The following is a 14,627-nucleotide window of genomic DNA, read 5'->3' as shown; positions in this document are numbered from 1 at the left end:
AATACAAGTTTGGTTTGAGTCATATTCTTAAGAAATTAAAGGACTTCACATGTATGATTTTTCGTAAGCAGTCTTTATGGTACTGGGGTGGGGAACAGGGAACAGAGTATGTTTTCAACTTCAGTGTGATCCAAATCGTATCATTTAAAATCTTTGTGTCTGAAACCCTGACAGAAAGAAGAAAACCAGTATTACCAAGCTATATTGTTTTAACTCAAAAAAGAAAGAATTATAAGTTCAAGTATCTGCCAAATTTTTTTCAATTAAACACAGTAAAGAAGCAATGAATGATAAATTTGTTTGTGTATCTTTTAATACACTAACCCAGACCACTGGAATTCCTGTTCCTTTTTAATTATAAAAGCGTATCGTAGCACTACTGTTTCTTTGTAAGATAAAAAATCAGTGGAACTCAATGTACTAATATGTATAAAAATCCTTCATTGCCTTTATATACACAATCCAGATGTTCACTATTGGGATAATCCCTCTCTTCCTTTCCTGGGCAGCAGACAGGCAGTGATGTCATCCCGACGCTTTTTTCTAAGCACTGATGGTCCTTCTGTCCTTTTCTCTGCTCAGTGGGAATTAGCCATTATGGAGTTCTGGGGAAGTATAGGCTTAAAAGTATTTTATTGGTAACAGGCCTCTATTTTGATCCATTTACTGTAACAGGAAAGGTTTTCTCCTTAACCTGCTCTCCTTTCTCCACCAGAAACATTTATTGTCCCTAACATCTGTAGCTGTTAGAAAATAGGAATTATTTTGTTGAAGCTCTCATAAACCCAAGAATTTTGAGATGTTCTGTTTTGTTGGTCACCATGATGTTTACATCAAACTGATACCTTATGTTTGCAAAATAACCAGCACTTATGCTCAGTGTTCTAGAATAAAAGATTAACACATGAGCAGCAAGCACAGTTTATTCCAAAGAAAAAGACTGAATTATTTTTTAAATGGCATTTTGTTCTGGCGATCACGCCTTGTATCAACTGTTACATCTTCTAAGATATTAGTATTAAGAAAATTTGCTTTATGCCTGGTTAAGCACTTATATTTCTGGAAATAAAATATTGGTAGCTCTAGACCTTTGTAGTCTATTCAAAATAATAAGCAAACACATTCTTGTAATCCCATTTAGGTAACGGTGCTACTTAGATGTAAAATTATTTTAACTATGTAGCTATTAGAGATCTAGAATGAGATCTTTTGAACTTTGATAATGAAATGGTACTTTTAAGGAACATGATCATAACCTAAGTCTTGATTCAGCAAGATTCTTACGTTTTTTAAGCACTGGTATTATACAGTAGATATTTACACTGTAACAGCTTTGCTGTGTGGATATTGGTATGGGATAATTTGTTTCCCAGTGGGAATGGATTACCTCCTGAGCCCTTTGTCTGTACTAATGTCTTTGTAGAAAGGATTGATGTGAGAAACTGATGTGTAAGGTCAATTTGTAGCTGGTGATGTAGTAAATTATGATCAAAATCCATTTATTAGAGTATCCAGGAGACCTAGTTTTGCGGGGGGTGGGGCGGGGGGAAGACTCCCAAAAAACATCCTTTTCCCATTCAGGTTTTTTCTCATTTTTCCTTCTTTTTTTCCTCTTTATTCTCTCCATCCCTCCTCCTCTCCCCTCCTCTTCCCTTGTTTAAAACACTGTTCTTTTCCCCTAAAGGGTCAGCTTTTGGACTGAGCTCCATCTAGACAGGTAGATATGATCTTCTTGTTTCAGCACTAAGATGCCATTGATCTTACTGTTTGTGGACACACCGCTCTTTGAGATTTTATTTTTTTTCCTTATGAGTGGTATTTTTTCCAAGTGATTTAGGCAGTGAAAATGACAAGTCTTTTCTGCACTTTTGGTGATTGTCATATGATCTATTGACTGTAAGGCTTAATAAATATATGTTCTGGTATGCCAGCCATAGTTATTTCAGTTACATATTTGTAAACAGAGAGCTATGTAGCAAGTCACAGCCTCAGAAGTTACAGCTGCCACTGTGCAGAGTTGTTAGATTCAGCAAAGGATAGAGAGGTTTTTTTGCTTCGTTTTTTGGGTTTGTCTGGGTTTTGGAAGATTTTTGTGGGAGTTTGCTTTGGGGGTTTTCCCCCTCAGTATCTCAGCAATAGGCTGTGGTGTTTTCATGCCAGGTCATGTGCCAGATAAAGACCATGAGGGTTGTTAGCGGTAAGCCCAGAAGATGCGTGTCCGTGTTAGGAAAGGAGCAGTCGTCGTCTGACCAGTGTAGGCACGGTGGAACCGCCACACCGAATGGATCATGGCACACAGCAGCGAGGGCTGTTGGTCACCCTCCCGTTCTTCGGGACACTGCTCGGGCCTCAGCGTCGCTAAACTGCTGACAAGAGGACGTACCCTCTCGTCATTTTTCGGGTCTCTAGCACTGTGATTGACCTGTGTATGCTCTGCACTGTACAGGGCTATCTAGCGTTTTACAAGGTGGAGCATGCGACACCGGGGCTAATAGAGATGCCTAGGTGTCAGGCATGCGTCGGTGCAATGCAGCGGGTAGCTAACCTGGTGCCGGAGCAGAGAGCTCCCCTGGCTCTGGTGGCATTATTGCCTCCAGGTCAGCTCTGAGCCTGCTTGACGTAGCGTGGTGCATGCCCTGCAAGTGCTCCCTGCCTCTGCCCTAGGCGAGTGGGCCCAGGCGGCAACCGTGGGCTAGAACTGTCACCTCAGATAGTTCAACTATATATAATAGGATGCGAAGTGTAGAAAATACAAAAGAGAGGAAGTAGCAATTCCATTTTAATGTTCTTCCTGCTTATGGCAACCAGCATCACAGATTCTGGTTATTGGCATTAATATTCCTTTATACAGAATTTTAACTTCGGGGAATATGAGTGCGTCCTACATGAAATACAGATGCTGTATTTTTATTGTGATTTCAGTCATATCCTTAAACCAAATTTGGAGTTCTGTATTGATACAGAAGTTTGAACTCTTCAGTTAATCTTAATATTGCAGCTTAAAAGCATTTCCACCCTTGAAACTGTTCATCAAGTTATCTTACTTTCTCCTTGCAAAACTAAATAGTTAAGAAAATGCAATCCTGCTGTTTGCACTTCCCTAAAGTTACAGTATCTCAGTCCAGTTTTCATTCTGCAGTGATGTGTAGTGCATATGTAAGGCATCCAGAGATGTTGCTAAATATATGTGGAAGCATTTCATTCAGGAGATGATTAATTACTCAATAAATACCTCAGTCAATACAAAGTGCCAGGAAGCAGCTCAGAGCACAATACATTATATTTTACCAATACATTATGTTTTACCAAGTAGCTGATGTGCTCCAGAAAAGGGAAACAATGGCCAAAAATGCATCTCTGGAACCAGTGGATTTCTCTCTTGCTCTAGCACTAAACAAATTGGATATATTTATTGTGTATGTATTTTATATATAGATGGAAAATGCTTTTCATGTTTTCACGGAGATTTCTATTATGTTATTTACTTGGTTTTATGTCTTGAAGCAGGACTGTAGAAATTATAGCAGTATGTATTTCATTATTATGTATAGAATTGAAGCCCACATTCTTAAGACACACAAAATTACCAAAAATGCATGCCTCAGAACTTCAGTTCTAAAAGAGAACTAGTTTTACTATTAATGCAACTAGAAGTAGGGCTTCTTCAAGAATCTGCAAATTTCGCATTTAATCATAGAAGTGCTTTAAAGAAAATCTAACAACCAAAGGTTTTACATATTTTCTCCTACTTCCATTTGCTTCGCTCCCATTTGTAGTGTTTGATTAGGCTATTTTTAGCATCTAATTTTGTAAGTTTATAATTTATGCTGAAACAAGCTTTATTCTCTGATACATGCAGAAATTATGGTTCCAGTGGAAGTCCTACTAATGCAGTTGACCAAGAACCACTATAGCAATGACAATGTAGTCGCTGCTCAGCAGGAGTTAACAGAGAAACAGGTCATGTAGGTCAGTTGACTTAAGGACTTCACAAGAAAAATACCAACACTGAAGCTGTTGGTGGTTGGTAGTGAACAACGATCCTCAAACTTTGAATTAACTCTTCTTCCTTGAGCAGTGGCTCTGGAGGACCTCACAATACTTGTTACAGTGCGCTGCCTAATATGCAGCTAGACATGCAGCAACAGTGACAGAACTGTAAAATATAAATTTTGCCATTCAAAGGCACTAAACACATTCAGTGTTATCAGTTTGGCAGAACAAAAGAAGAATTCCTATGGAAATTACACTGGCCAATTCATATATTACAGTGGTGATCTTTGATATCAAGGCTTTTTAGTTTACGATGTCAGTAATATTAGGATTAACAGAGTGTGTCTGCAAGGTGGATAGTGAGCAGAACTTTTGATAAGTGACTTCTGGCTGTGATTTTGCTGTGCTCGTCAACTGGCAAGGAATTTTAATCTGAAAAGGTGGCACATGCTTCAGGTCTGGAATTTCCTCCTCCTTTCACTCCTTCTTCGTACAAAGTAGCTTCAAGGCAAGCTGTAAAAGACATCTATTTGATAAGGATTCTAGGTAGGGCTGAGAATACCACCTGGAATGAAAAGGAATAGAATTTGCTCTTTTTATCTGTCAAATACCATATAAATGTTTCCACTGTGTCAGGCTGCTGGTACACATTATAAGTTGCCTGTAAATGTAATTGCTTTATAGGCATCTGAGCTACTATATTAAAATAACAAAGACAAAATTCAGATTTTTATGGGATTGGAAAAATGCTATTGAGGTATACAATGGTTATTATGTGTTGCAGGAAGCACCTCACAGTGTCATGGGTGAATTTAACCATTTGAATTTTGAAACTAGGAATTCGTTTTAAATCTGAACTTGTCTTTATGTCAGTGTTTCTCCTGAAAGAACTAATTTTAGGCCATATTGTGTCTTCCGTCTCCATGAGAAAGGAAGGAAGAATAGTGATTGTCCTGTGTACTTCAGGATTCTTTTAATTAATAAACTTTTGGCAGGATGAATGAGGGAAACCCTCTCTTATGAGTTGTATAGCTTAGAGATACAGCCCTTTCCCCCTTAATGACTGCTGTAAACTATGACGGGACTTCAGATTTCTATCAAGGATCTGAGGAGTTTGACTGCCACCTATTTCTGGTGAAAGAATATAAATCTTAAAAATTCATCAGAAAGAACTGAGGAAACTATCTGAAGAAAAGATTAGTGCCCTGAAGGTGCTTGTTCCACTGATGCAGTTGATGAACACTAAGATTCCTGAAACATTTCTAAAATACAGATAAAAGGAGGAATCAGTAAATTATAGTTGTCTCAAATCCATGTAACATGTTTTAATAAATAACTGCTTCTGTGGCTTTAGAGTTTTTTAACGAAGTTTAATTTTTTTACATAGTCTCACAACAGTGACAGCAATTGCTTACAGGGATATAAAACTTAAAAAAAACTTTTGAGATTCCTTCCTGCAATTTAGTACTTTGAATTCAGGACACGAGACAGGCACTTCTGAGCAAGTAGAACAGAAGGAGTCAAAATGATTTGGAGAAACATTACTACAAAATTTAAATTAAGTTGAAGCTAGAGGCTTTCTCCTGCTTAAAGGGTTCTATTTACTGTAAAATTCTTAAAAATCCTACCTTTTAATCACTTGCTGCAGAGAATTGAAGTAGATTTGTGTAGCATACTTCAGCACTCAATTAAAAAGTAGCAAAGAAAATCTGAAGACTGCTTTCTAGTGCCTGCAATTTCCTAAATCCCATGGCTCAGGAAAAATCAGGGTTTTTTTTATCAGACTTCACTGTTGCAGACTTTATTTTGTGAGTGCTGTTCTAAAGATAACATTTCAGTAATTCTGTCTTTGGAATAGACACAGTAGAATTTTACTACAAGTTGTTGAGTTTGCAAATTTTTGGGTTTATGTATAAAATTCAACAGTGCAAGGAATACTTTTCATTGGTTGTTCATTAAACAGTACTTCTACTATATGTTCATTCTGAAATAAACTTAGGCTTTATTAAATTATGCTAAACATCCATAAAAAGGTAAAACATACTTTATTTTTGCCTTGTTTATAGCCAGAAAGTAATTTTCAAAGGACTATACAGCAATTATAGTGCACTCTCTTATTTTTGTTAGTTTATATGCATCATTAAAATCAGTCATCTCTGAATTGGTTCTTGACCAAAAAAAATGCTGACTTACAATAACAGTGCATTCAACCATTATTTTGATAAGCTGTTTTGAATACCATTTGTTACTATGAATTCTGTTTTATTTGAACACACAAAAAAATTATTCTTAGGTGTTGAGGTGTTCAATAACACTCAAGAACTGGTAAAAAAAGTATATAACAGTCTTTATACATGAACTAGATCACCTAGTAAGCTCATTATCAGAATCTTCCAGTGCAAGAAAAAAAGTGGCATCTTCAGGTTAAACTGCTAAATATCATGTATGCTCACATCTTTTTTTTTTTTTCCTGCAGGAGGTATCTGCATACTCATCTTGTCCCTATGACCACACATTAGTTCCCAAAGTTTAAAGTGATTTTTTTTTCCCCCATTTAAGTATGGAATAGGATGAGAGGATTAAGAAACAAAAAAACCAAAGCGGGACATCAGGTTGCTTGTCTTGTTCTCATAAGTGTCCTGTGTGCTCTCTGAACACAGCATTGAGTGGGATTCTGTTCTCTTTGCATCTTTCAGGGGAATAATGAGACCCCACTTAGGACTTGCATCTCCCCAAATTAAACAGCCCCTCTGTCTTTTGACACAGTTAGGGTAGCACATTGACACCTGGGTCTTGGTACAGAGGAAGAAGTCACCCGAGAGTTACTCTGTGGTGTGGTCTTCCACCACTGATGGCCTTTTCTGTACCTATTCCTTCAGAGGTCTTGGGTGCTCAGATCTTGCCAGATATTTTTTTTTTTTCCTTGAAGAGTGTAACTAACTTAACTGAAGACTAAACCTCAAAACGTATTTGCTAATATCCCTAAACCGTCGTAGCTGCAGCAACACTTTTGTCTCAGACTACATGCAATTTTTGATAGCATTATCATATTTTGGCAGAGGTGAACCACTGCTTCACTGTATGAAAATCAGGCCAAGTGTCCCAGAATTATTTTACTTTATTTTATTTTTGCACGTTGTGTTTGTTCCCTTAAGCAACTTGTTCCCTGTCTTACCTCCATCACAGTAAAAATTCCCAGTACCTGATGGATAGTTCTCTCTTATATAGAACTCTTATATTCTGTATTTTTTGCTTCCCATAATTAAATTTTGTTATTATGTCAAGGTTACCTTCCTCTTAACGTTAGTAAAAAGTAAGTTCAGGTATTAGTGTCCCAGATGTGGACTTGGTTTGTCTCTATGTGGGGGGTGTGGTGTCACTATAAAAAGTCTAGATTTCTTTTCAAATAGTATCTGTTTCAGTTGGTAGTATTCCTTACTAGGTAACGCATGCCAAAAATAAGATTTTTTTAGTGATCAACAATTACTGCACTGTAGGGATTTATTGTCCTTCCATTTTTAGTGTGTTTGGTACCCATTGATCATGGAGCTTTGGCCACTGTTCACAAATAGCTTTAACTTACTCTAAGAATGTTGCTATGGATTTCAAGTACTTCTTTCCAAGAAGAAAACTGTGCTATCATAAACAGCTGGAAAACAAATCCCACTCCTTTTCCTTTTCAGCTCTACTATCTTTTACTGCAAGTCAAAAAAATGCAGTAAGAAGCTCCTAAGAATTCTTCAAATCCCATCCAGCTATCATAATGTTTTTGTACTTCTGCACAGCTTATTTAAAATCTATCAGTCCTTTTTCACTCTTTTAAAAGGCTTTAATATAAATATTTGTAGCCGCGACTACTTAGATTGCAGCACTGCCCCAAATTAACTCAGTTCTTTTTAAACACAAGGGAAGACAACTCTTCTCTGAAAAGAGAAGCCTGGGAGATGGGACTCCGTAGTCTTAACTGCATTAGTGTAGCTTTTAAATAGATGGAATTACACTTGTCATAAGTGTGTTCTCTAAATGGTATTTGGTTTATAGTATGGTTTAGGAAGACCCAGAGCAAGGAAGCAAGAGTGGAGACTGAGAGAGGAACTTATGGAAGACCTTAAATCCCTCCCTCTGTCTTCTAACCCCTGCATTTCAGATTTCTCTTGTCCCCTCAAGGCAACGACTACAGGATTTATAAACATTTTAAACTGCATGCTACATGTATTAACCTGAGAAGTGCTACCTTTTAAAACCACACTGCAAAGTCTGTTTCCGCAGTTTTTATTTTTATTGTAGAAATCTTCATTGACTCCTGCAGAAGGAGAGGTTATAAACTTCCTTATTTTGTAGCTAGTATCAGCAAAATCAGTTGCAAATCCAAAAAATCTCAGGAGTACATATTGCACGCTGTTCTTTGCTCACAAATTTTTGCAGTAGGTTCCTCTCCTACATGCATATACAAACACACACATGCTTGTGTAGCCTTTTTCATCTTGACTTTTAAAACACTTACAGGGCAAGATTCATTAGCCTGCTGTGAAGCAGACATTAAGAAAATACAGTTCCACAACTGAGACACAGCTCAGATAGAGCCAGATTTTACTGCCCAAGCCCATCAATTAGAGTTGAGGAGGGAAACACCTCTCAGCCTAAATTAAATCTCAAAATGGCTAGAAATCCATAAGGAATCAATGCCATTTGATAGCTCTTGAAAGCAGAATAGTACCCAAGGCAGAGGTGCAGTTAATGCACAGGCCTTGTGCCATTGATCCGCAGAGGGTGGCGTTTGAGCAACCAAAGAGAGCAGAGAAGCTTAGTGACATTTTAATGCCGATAATGAAACCAACAAACTGTTGAAACAAACTGCTTATTGCTCCTGCCACAGAGCTGCGAACAGATACCTTCCTGCTTGCTGCAGGAGGGACAGTCGTTGGGTTTGAGTCTATGGCACTTTAAGCTGGTCTCAGATTTGTTCTGCAGTTGATGATGTTGAACTGCCACGCTGCATGTGTTGTGACGTACAAGTTTGGATACAAGTTCTAAAGCCATATCCTCGCCTGTGTCTTTCCCTGGTATGTGTACCAGCTCTAAATGCATTTAGATTTTCAAGGCTTTATTTCTACCGTCAGCACCTAGGAGTCATACCTGCTTTTTTTCATCATCAGACCGCTTTCTCCTAGAACGTGTGAGCTCTCCTGAGTATTCACAGGCACCTGCCTTTTTCCTCTGGGTATCAGGTTGAGAGGCAGAAGCTAAATCCTACCTGCCAGGCATGCACTGAATGAGAGGATGTATTCTACCCTGCACGGTCAGAGCAAGCATCATGGTGGTGTGGGTACCAGGTTTCCAGACTGCAGCTGTCTCGCGGCTGCTGGCTCAGTGCAGCGGGGTAAGTGCACGGTGAGAAGTGCAGCTGGCAACTCTGGTACCCAAAGAGCGGCACTTCTGTGTAAGACACCGACTCTAGCCAGCCTTTTTCTAAGTTACTGTGTGGCATGTGACAGCTCTTCACTATTCATACAGGAGAGGGGATGTGGGTCAATTATTAAAAAAAAAACAAAACAAAACCCAACCATAAAAAATGCAAATTTGTGGGGAAGTATGTTGAGGAGCCACAGCAGCTAATTGATACTGAGATTTCCCCATTATTAACTTTTCTGGGCATCAACCTGAAAACATCATTAGAGTTTTCTAGGCTTCCACTACTTCTAAAGGTGATCTTACTATCAGAACTATTTTTCCTAGTAGTCAGTCAACTTCTTGCTTGCTTCATTTCATTCTTCTACTTCCAATACCATTACAGAAAGCAATTAATCTGTTTCTTTTCCATTCAGTTAGATTTCTATCTTCTTGCCTTTGGTAATTTTGAAGTTACTGTAGTCACTTGTTCCTTTAAGCTTAAGAAGTGCTCATCTGACACACGAGCAGCAATCCAAAACAGAATTTTTCCAGTCATCATAAATGTAATAAACCACAATCGTTCCCTTGCTGGGCGTTTGGAATTACAAGTCATCACTTTTGATTTGAAACATCAACAATCTCATGTAAACATTTTGCCTCAACTCTCTGGCTGTGATGTGCTTGGCACCAGACTGTTAGATCTTTCCTCAGAAGTTTGTACTGTACTGAGTCACACTTCGTGCTCTGGGACTACATACTGTGAAAGCACTCGTGGTGAGTAAGGGTGTCCCGGTCTGGTCTTACATGAATGTGAACTGTAGCAGAAAATCTGGGAAAATATGAATTACTCATATTTATATCTAGACCTCAGGAAGTGACAGCTGAAAACAGGGAGACCAATGAGGGATGAAAAGTGATATACCCCAATATAATAAAGTGATATACCCACCGTAATGTACCTGGTGTTACCTTCCCATATTTTTTCAGGTTGAAGCCAGAAGACAGGTGAATGGCAGCATTTACGTTTTTTTCAGAACAAGAGAGTTTGTTCTTTGTTTATTGCTCTGTACAAAGTGGTATTTTCCACAAATGACTGCAGAGAGATGTGGATATCAAGGATATTGGGTGTTTCAGATTGCTTTGATAAGAGCAAATAGGCTACAAATCACTAGGTAGGAAATGAAACAAGGCACATTGTCTTAAACTATCTCCCTTAATAATAGTTTTTGCAAAACACCAACATAAATATCTGATAGTCATGTTGCAGAAAGTCATTCAATAGTTCTTGTTCAGACACTTGAAGGTAAGAAGTAGTTAATTAGATTTCAGAGTTTAGCAGGCTTAGCAATGAAACATTTATGAACGAAAGAGGTTGGCAGCTTTTTAGTTGAGGGTTTTTTTGGAATTAGGAAAGAAATTAGAAAATACAATTGTTCAGAAGTTTTTGTTGTTTCTTTGTGGTTTTGGGGTGTTTTTTTTTTTTTTTCTTAAAGGAGTGAGCAGTACAGTTTGACCAGTTTGCTAAACATACTCAGACTTTCACATTTCCTCTGCACGTAGCTCTGCTACCCAGATTTTCTCTACCCACTCATTGCAGACAGAGGTTATAAACAGTGGGTTTCTCACCTGCTCATTTCATACCGAGATAATCAACAGCTGAGTGTCAGCCATTCTGGAGAACTGCAATGCTCCATGGCACCTGATGTAGCTATCTCTGCACTCTCTCTGTTGCTAGCTCTTGAGTTTCTCCTCTCGCTGTCTAGCCTCTACCTGGCCATCCACATCAGAAATGCCTACTGCCGAGCTCCGATGTTCTTCCAGCACATAGGCTCCTACACTCATCCCATCTCCTACCGGTTTGTTTCTACAGGCACATTCAACCTCTGATATTTATCACTTGAACTGGGATTAATATATGACAAAATTATTTGAAAGCAGCCTAAATTTCATTGTGACTGCCATTTCCTGGTTAGTCATATGGCCAAGGGTTCATACAGAAGCTGAAGTGTGTATATGAGCTTCATTGTTGTTTGTAATTATTGGCCTGAAGATTGGGATAGTTTCATTTCTCTGGTGTAGAACTACTTTCCTGCTGCCTTTATAATAGCCTCTGTGGCTGTCAAGCAGCCCTTGAAGACGTGAAGATTTTTATTTAAGTAACTAAAAATGAAACACATTGAGGTTAAATTGAAAGTGTTCAGCTTATGTCAGCTGAATAACAAGGTATCTTCTGAGCACCTGGAAGGTATTAATAAATACTAATCAAACAGTAATTAATGAGCATTTAATATGCAGAACAAGGTACTGTTTAGTAATTAAGTACCACCTGGCATCTCAGGATCTCAAAAGCACCTTGTTAGTATAAATCAATGAAAACAACATTACTCTATAATTTTACTCTTTTTGAAATAGATAATTACTACCACAGCTTTCAAGAATGGGGTACTTGAGGTTTATAGCTTGTCCAACATCAGACTAAGAAATAGACATAACCCTGTAACAGTAAATTCTAAATATGAGGAAATCAGTGAGTTACAGAGAAACACTAATCAACATTGGTGTTCATTTTTGTGAGAATTACAAAACGTGTTACTTAGAGATGTAGTGTTATAGTATGTTAAGGTCTCATACATACCTGTGAGGAGGGCTGGGAGAACAGTGCTTGCACAGCTTGGAGGAGAGGTGGCTTCGGTGGGGGACGTGACAGCCACCACCAGTACCTACAGGAAGGTTGTTGGTAGGGTGGAGCCGGGCTCGTCACAATGGTGCATGTTGGGAGGACAAGAGTCAACAGATTTAAAGTTGAAACAAGGGAGATCAAGGCTGGGTATGAGGAGAAGTTTCTTCACTGGGTGGCCAGTCAGGCAGCAGAGCAGGCTGCCGAGAGAGGCTGTGCATTATCAGTCCTTGCAAATTGTCAAGACACAACTGGATCAAGCCCAGTGCAACCTGGTTTGACCCCATAGTTGACCCTGCTTGAGCAGGAGGTTGGACTAGAGACCTCCAAGGTTGCTTCCAGCCTGGTTATCCTATGAACCTACAATACCACATCTGTCAAATACAATAGTTGCTCTGTTAGTTTAGTCTGTAGTTTAAGTCCTAAAACTGCAAATTCTTAATCCTGCGAGTGGATTTAATGATACCAGTAGTCCCAGTGAGGTTGATAGTATTGCTTGCAAGAACAAGGCATTAAAAGATCATGTCACTAGTCTGGAAACCACTTTTGTTTTGTTTTTTGTTCAGAGACTGGACATGTCTTCCCTGAAAACCTCACATGTCCAGGAAATTATTTGAAAGGCAAAAAATATTATTCCTTTGGTATTTGTGGTTTTATATGCTAACTTCCTGTCTTTACAAACAGGTTATTCCCCCAGTTGCCATGTGGAAAACCATAATTAACACAGGGAAAATTAATTTACTTTGTAATTGAAGGTGCTGTCAAATAAAAAGTGCTGTAATAGAGGAAAAACTATTTACTTCTTAGTTTTAGTAACCTTAGATATCAATAGGTTGTAAATCAAACTAAGTGCTCTTTGTTGTAGCTGTTGCTATTATTGTTCTTTTAAACCACATGATGTTCGTCTGACAGAACTGTTTAATTTTTTTCTGGGAAATTTCATCCTTTGTCCTTGCCACAGATTTGCAGGCAATGTGATGCCCTGTATCTACAGGGACTTTTTTCTCTTCTACCAGTATCCCCTCTGTTTTTACAAGTGAGCAAAGAAATACATTTACTTGACAGGGTTATTTTAGACCTACAATAACAAAACCGTCTGATAAAAAGAAGAGTGGAAATTCAGCACTTACAGCTTAATTTCATTTGTAGAAGTGTTATTGAGCAACCAAGACAGATTTCTATGTTTTAGAAACTTTAAAGTGAGCTTTCAGTAGAGGGCTTAGGCAGCGCATTGCTACCAAGAAGGATGAACTTTTCCCTTTTTGGCACTACTCAAGTAATGGAAAATTGTTAATTCAGAGTTACTTCCTGCGTGCAAGAATTGCATCCTATTAAGTTTGTTATCGAGCTATTTCACATAGAATATGAGTTGTGTTTTATGGAGAAGCATTTCTAATTCCAGGGCAGGTCAGACTGTAATTGCAAGTTTAGCAGAGAGCTTTTCAGTTAAAAAGGAGTGGTTACTGGGTAATATATTTAGACACGATCAGGAGTAACTCGGAGCTGAGTCTTGGGGATGAGCATATTTCTCAGGAATTCTTGCATGTCACTTCTTGGCCACTCTTCTTACAAATCATAGACTTGCAGGTAATCTGAGCAGAATAATGCCTACTGATTTTCTCTTTGAGAAATACCAAGCCTACACACTTAAAGAAGGCTAATGTACATCCAGAATATTTCCTTAAAATTGAAACTCAAAATCTTTGAAAAACGGTATATTTCAACTTCCTGCATTTGGGATTATTTCTGAAAAAAAAAAAAAAAATGTCTCTGATAACATAAACCCCTAAATTCTCTGTACCATCTGATTTTGTCACGTTCAGTTGCAGCTTCTTGGATTCGACATGATCCAAATTCCAATGTTATATCTGATTCTCTTTCTGCTTCATTTTCATAATACACCTGGAGTCTTTTGTATTTATTTGAACAGTAAGGCAGTATTCCTCATGCCTAACGAATGTTGGCAGACTGGCTATTATTAGTTTCCTCCACGTGTTTTATCAGAGGGTGGTGTACTGCAGGTGCTTACCTGCTTGATATGGAAGTTTACCCTGGTGAACAATAATTGTTTTACTCTCATCAGAAATAGATAAGACCGAAGTGTTGAAGGGCTTAGTGTTTGTAACATGCATTAAAAAAAAAAAACAAACAACTATATATTTTTGGACTTTCAGTGTAATTATCTTATAGCAACTACCCTTTTTTTGGTTGACTTTTTTGTCAGGATCTGTATATATTTTCGAAAAGCGTGATTTTTTGCATTTTGTTTTCAATCTGTTCTTTCAGTCAGCAATATGAGGTTGGAATGCTTTCTAACATGCCTTTCTCTTGTAAGTGAAAGTAGCCTGCCAGGTCTGTGCCGTTTTGAAATTTATGAAAATTTTCGACTATGATTGAAAATAAAATTGTGTAATTTACCACTGACAATTTCTGTTGAAAAATCTAATCTTTTGGAATAAATCTCTTCTTTTGAATATTTTAGTGAAATTGAGGTTTGGGGTGGGAGGAAAGAAAAGAGTTAAGAACCTTTCCAAATTAATTTTATTTGTGGTTTAGTTTGCATTTA

At 38.0% G+C, this 14,627-nt stretch overlaps 1 protein-coding gene across 10 annotated transcripts in view; it reads left to right on the top strand.

The window, feature by feature from the left end:
- ROBO1 (roundabout guidance receptor 1) overlaps window positions 1-14,627 on the top strand; it is a 742,961-nt gene that overhangs the window by 661,432 nt on the left and 66,902 nt on the right. The window lies entirely within an intron of this gene.

Source organism: Falco punctatus, assembly GCF_963210335.1.
Source record: "Falco punctatus genome assembly, chromosome: 2".
Taxonomy (NCBI): domain Eukaryota; kingdom Metazoa; phylum Chordata; class Aves; order Falconiformes; family Falconidae; genus Falco; species Falco punctatus.
Note: the sequence above shows the minus strand (reverse complement) of the source record. Positions and strands in the feature narration are given on the sequence as shown.